Raw genomic sequence first — 5,526 nt, forward strand, 5'->3', positions numbered from 1 at the left:
GAAAGTGCTTGAAAGAAGGTTAAAATAAAAGGAAAAGGTCAGTGTATAGGGTCCTCATGTCTAGTATGACACCATCTGCTAAAATCCTTCCACTTATGGGTGTACACCAGTGAGGGAGGGGCCCTGGCATCAGGACGAGAACCACTAGAAGGACCTGATGCCTCTCCTGAAGGACTCTCAGGAGCCTATCAGGGTAAACAGCAGAAAAGCATAGAGCAGCACTCTCAGCTAGTCGTGTGCCAGTGTGTCCTGACCAGGCGATTGGCATTGTCTGCCAGAGAGAACCAAATCCGGCAATGTGTTGTCTCTTGGGATGCAAATAGGTCCACAGCTGCTTTGCCGTCCCTCCCCCAAATGACTCTTACTACCTCTGGATGGAGCCTCCACTCCCCAGGTGGTGGGCGTCCCGAGACAGAATATCAACAGGTGTTCTGACTATCATTGCTACCCGAAAATCCGTCCTACTGTGCTGCGGTAGGAAATCTAACAAGGTAGCACCGATAGTCAGAACACAGGCAAACAAAGCGTCTATCTTGTGGTTCAGAGTCTGAGCTTTCACCTGGTCACTAATTACTGTCATCCTGACTTAGCCAGGAACAGGAGGGCAGCGGTGGAACTGCAGCATGTAACCCTGAGGTAGCGTGGGCACAACCCACGGATCGCGCACGAGAGCCGCCCAGTGGTTGAGCTGACCTGGGATGAAGTGTCCCACTGCCAGCTAGGAGATGTAGTTTCTGAGCTCCCCTGCCCTGAAGAGGGCGGGAGGGTTGCAGAGTAGACTGCCTGGGTTGAGGGGCAACGTAAACCCAACCCCTGGGCAGATCCCACTGGCCATGAGGGGCAGATCCCACTGACCATGAGGGGCAGATCCCACTGACCATGAGGGGCAGATCCCACTGACCATGATGGGCAGATCCCACTGGCCATGAGGGGCAGATCCCACTGACCACGAGCAGGCCCTGTAACAGGCAGAGGCTGCCCCACGGAGGGTGAAGAGGAGGTTGGATAAGTGCTTGAGAAGCACATAGAGGCATTTCCAGCAGGACGCTACAAGCGTCTGCAATGAAGACCGGCCAATTGCTGCCTGGAACGAATAGCCTGGGCCGACCGGTCCAAGGCTGCAAGTGCATCAGAGCCAAACAACCAAACAACTCCCCAGGAACCACGGGAAGACTCATCAGGGTCCTTCTACAGGAATAATATGAATACAATATGAACCTCCTTCACCTATCCAACAGAAGGGAAACCATAAAGGATGACCATTAGGGCATCAAATACAACTTGCCTTTCCACTCCTAAAACTAAATCAATTTTAGAAATTTGGACAATAAACTTCAAGGGTTTTGTTTTATACATCCTTGGTCAATGCAACCCATAAAAACCTCCAGTAATTTTGTTGAGCTCATCCAACCAGACTTTTTATCTTTAAGGATAATCCCTTAAACATAATCTCAATAATCGAATTTCCTCAACTTCTATTAAGATTTTAAACTGCTAAAGCCAGCAGGTATACTACAAAGTAAAAATTCTGCAAATTAGGAATAGTACATAAATTGAAAACAATCATCTCATTATTTTAACTGTCTTTGAGGTTTCAGCCTCCATTAGCAAGGAGGAAGAGGCTCAGACCAAATGGGAAGGTCTTTCCTGTGTTAATCCATTTGTTCTTTGTGTGGAAAATAGTTTACATTTCCCTCAGTGGGTTGATGTAATCCCAATAATCCAACAACAAATCCTCCAGGAAAATCCAACCTTTATTTCAGTTAGAGAAATGTAATCTTACAACTCACCACCAGGTGGCAGTCAGTCTGGTTTGTTTTATTGTGACAACTTGTTTGTGGAAAGCTGAGCCTTACTAGCTTTTTGTTTTACATCTTTTAAATATATTAAATAAAAAGAAGAAAATGGTTTTTTAAAATAATGAAAAGATAACTTTCCACATTTCTCTGCAATCAAAGTGTTTTAATTTAAAAAAGCCAAAGAGAACAGCAGACATTTATTTTTCTGATCTAAAGAATTGAGACAAAAACAGCCTCAGTTTTAAGTTGATGTTGATTCCAGTTTCTTTGGATCAGAGTAAATAAAACAGAAGCAAATTCAGTTCATTTCAATCTCATCTGATTTAAACAACATTAACATACAAATATTAAAGCAAAACTATTAGAGCCCAGAGAAGTTTAGATTTTCATGTGGGGAAATATTTCAGAGTTACGTAATAGTGGAATAAAATCTAGTTGGGTTTACAGAACTCTGCAGAACCTGCATTGTACCACAACCCAAACTCCAGCCAGTAGCGGCTCAGTGAATCTAGTCTGGACTCTGTGGATCAGAGTCATGGATTCAGAGACGCTGTAGAAGGACAGAACACCTGCTCTGTGGTCCAGGTACACTCCGACTCTGGAGGAAACTGGACCTGAGACGGAGGTCCAGATGTTGTTGTGACCAAATTTAACATTGTTTTGGTAACCATCCAATGTCCAAGATTTGTCATTACCTCCAAATTTACTTTCATTTCCATCTCCTGCTCTGCTGATGTTCTTATATGCCACTGCTACATAAACCTCTCCTCTCCACCACCCAGTAACGACGTCCAGTCAGACTCTCTTTACTCAGAACCTGAAACCAAACGGTGAATCTGTCTGGATGAAAAGGATAAAACTGATGGTGACCCGTTTTTGTCACCTTCCTGTTCCCCTCTGATAGAACCAGCTTTGTGTTCACTGTGTTTCTTTACGCCATGAGAGTTACAAACAAGTCCTGGTGAACTTGTGTTTGGATCAGCAGCAGTTCTGCCTCTCATTAAAGAAGAATCCTTCATTTGGAGGATTTGGCATCTGGCCGGCCGTTTTATGGCACGTCTGAACATTTAAAGAGTTTAAAGCTCTGTGTCCATCAGACTGACACACTGAGGTCACACAGCATGAACCCTCAGGCTGTTCATTCATGCATAAACTGACATTCACAAAGCAGTGATGTTTCTGATGACACAAACTATTCTAATCTTAACCGTCGTCTTCTTTTAAGGCACCGTTTCGGTTGTTACTGGATAAGAAGTAGCTACCAGGAAGTTCTGCATCCGCTCCAGGAATGTAAATATGCAAACTTTGATATTTTCTCCTTCTAACTTAGACAATCAGGCGCCGTATGCAGCTGTTGGGTCATTTGACTGTCAAATCATCTTGTTCTTTTCTCTGAAGAGCTTCTTTACAAATGTTTCACACTGGACTGTAACACTTTGCATATTTTAATGTGTGCAGACATTTAATCTTTACCTACTGAAAAACTTTTTCTCTGTTTCAAAAGATTTAATTTACAAACAGAAACTAAATATCAATGTTTTGGTTTAAAAACCTGTTCGCTTGGCAGCATTTGACTCATCGAGGAAGTTTATGAATAGGTGCTATAAAATAAAGAAGGAAGTATTAAAACACACATTCACACGCAGATATGGACAAATGTGTAAATAAATAAAATGTTTATTCCAGTGAAAACACTTTGCTTCACTTTCTGACTGTATTCACCACAGAGGACTTTGACAAGTTTCTCCTGAGATTTGAAGGTGAATGTTGAGGTAACTTGTTTCCCCAGTAAAGCAGAAAACATACTGGCAATTCTTTATGACCACCCAATATCTGAGAATCCAACCATTCATGTTAATAATAATGCCAAACACAGACATGAAACTCTGAAAAATGACTTCAGTCAACGGCTGAACACAACCGGAAATGTGAAGATCAAGCAGCTGATTGTTGGCATGTTGGGTCAAATGAAAGGTTTGAAATGTTTCGCAGCTTTTTGGCCGTCTTTGGGATTTTCTCTTACAGCTATTAAACTGTCATAATCAATGCATACGACAGATAAAAGCCATTGAAGAAATGGCTTCACACTTTTGGAGTTTAAATAAAGTTAGTGTCAGAGCTTATGACCTTTTACCTCAATTCCCGAATATCCAAAAGAGTCCAATTTTCCCAGGAAACCCTTTTACAGTTTAGTGAACCATGAAACATTTTAGGAAACCTTATCCCATCTTCTGCTTCCTGTTCAAACATAAAAATAAAATTAGGAGGCGCTGATTGGGTTTTGATATTTTCTAAGCTCAACCCGCCCTAAAAACCCAACGAGGCAGGAGAGAAAACATTCAGAGTCCTGCTGTGTCTGAAACCTCAGTTTGACATGATAATAATGACAAACCGTCTGTATAACGTAACACCCTGACAGTGTTTGCTCTTATCTTGTCTCACTGATTTAAACTATTACAGGCCAGAGCTGGAAAAATCAATCTTCAGGCTTTGTGAACTGAAAACGACTCCACCTTTTCTCCCACTTATAGAGACTAAGATATAAAAAATGTCAAAACAAGTCGTCACTACTGAGGGTCAAAAAGACAGGTGACTGTTTATCATCCTGGCAGCTGGATGGGAACCAACCTGAGACTGTTCTCCTTTTTCTCAGTCAGGTGTCAGTGAGAAGTGAGCAGATCTAGATTTGCGTGTTGCTTCCTCCTAAACTGTGGCGTTTTGTTTCCACATCATCCAAAACCTGCAGGCTGCCACCAAACGAGCTCAGAAATAAATGACAAACCAAATGAAAACCTTTTTCTCTCTTTATTGAGCAATGTAGGCAAGTCTTTCTGCTGGTATGGTACATTTTAGTAAAACATACATAATTTAGCTGATTCAACCCACAACAAAAGAGCGATAAAGAAATTTCTACACATGAATAAAATGATCAAGCTGTTTTACAAACATTGATCCCATTACAGTTACATGATTATTGTATTTGCCATAAACATTAGAGTTGGTATATTCCGTCATCTACATGAGATAAAATAAAGAATCGAAGCTTAAATGGAAATAATATTGCAATATATATTAGTGCTAATTACACGGAAAAGCAAACAGATGTATTAAAGTTTACTGAACTCTGCAGAGCTTCCACAGATGTAAAGCCAAACTCCAGCATGTAGCGGCTCAGTGAATCTGGTCTGGACTCTGTGGAGGAGAGTCATGGATTCAGAGACGCTGTAGAAGGACAGAACACCTGCTTCATGGTCCAGGTACACTCCGACTCTGGAGGACTGAGGAACCGAGATGGAGGTCGCAGTGTTGTTGTACCAAAACGTGAAGCTATTTTGGTGACAATCTAAAGCCCAGGATTTGTCATTTCGACCAAATCCACATTCATTTCCTGCTCTGCTGATATCCTTGCATGCAGCGGCTACATAAGCTCCTCTTCCTCTCCACTCCACCTCCCAGTAGCAGCGTCCAGTCAGACTCTCTCTGCTCAGGACCTGCCACCATGAAGTGAATCTGTCTGGATGACTTGGATAAGACTGATGTTGATCCATCGCTGTAACCTTCCTGTTCCCCTCTGATAACTTTAGATAACTGTGAGCTGTGTTTGGATCCAGGTTAATTTCACATGAATATTTTAAGAAATCATCTCTGGTCTTTGGTTCTGGTTCTGACAGTAGAACATCCACCTTAGTGACCATCAGTGAGATGTTTGTCCATGAGTCTCTCAGGA

This window comes from Poecilia reticulata, linkage group LG17, assembly GCF_000633615.1.
Source record: "Poecilia reticulata strain Guanapo linkage group LG17, Guppy_female_1.0+MT, whole genome shotgun sequence".
Lineage (NCBI taxonomy): Eukaryota > Metazoa > Chordata > Actinopteri > Cyprinodontiformes > Poeciliidae > Poecilia > Poecilia reticulata.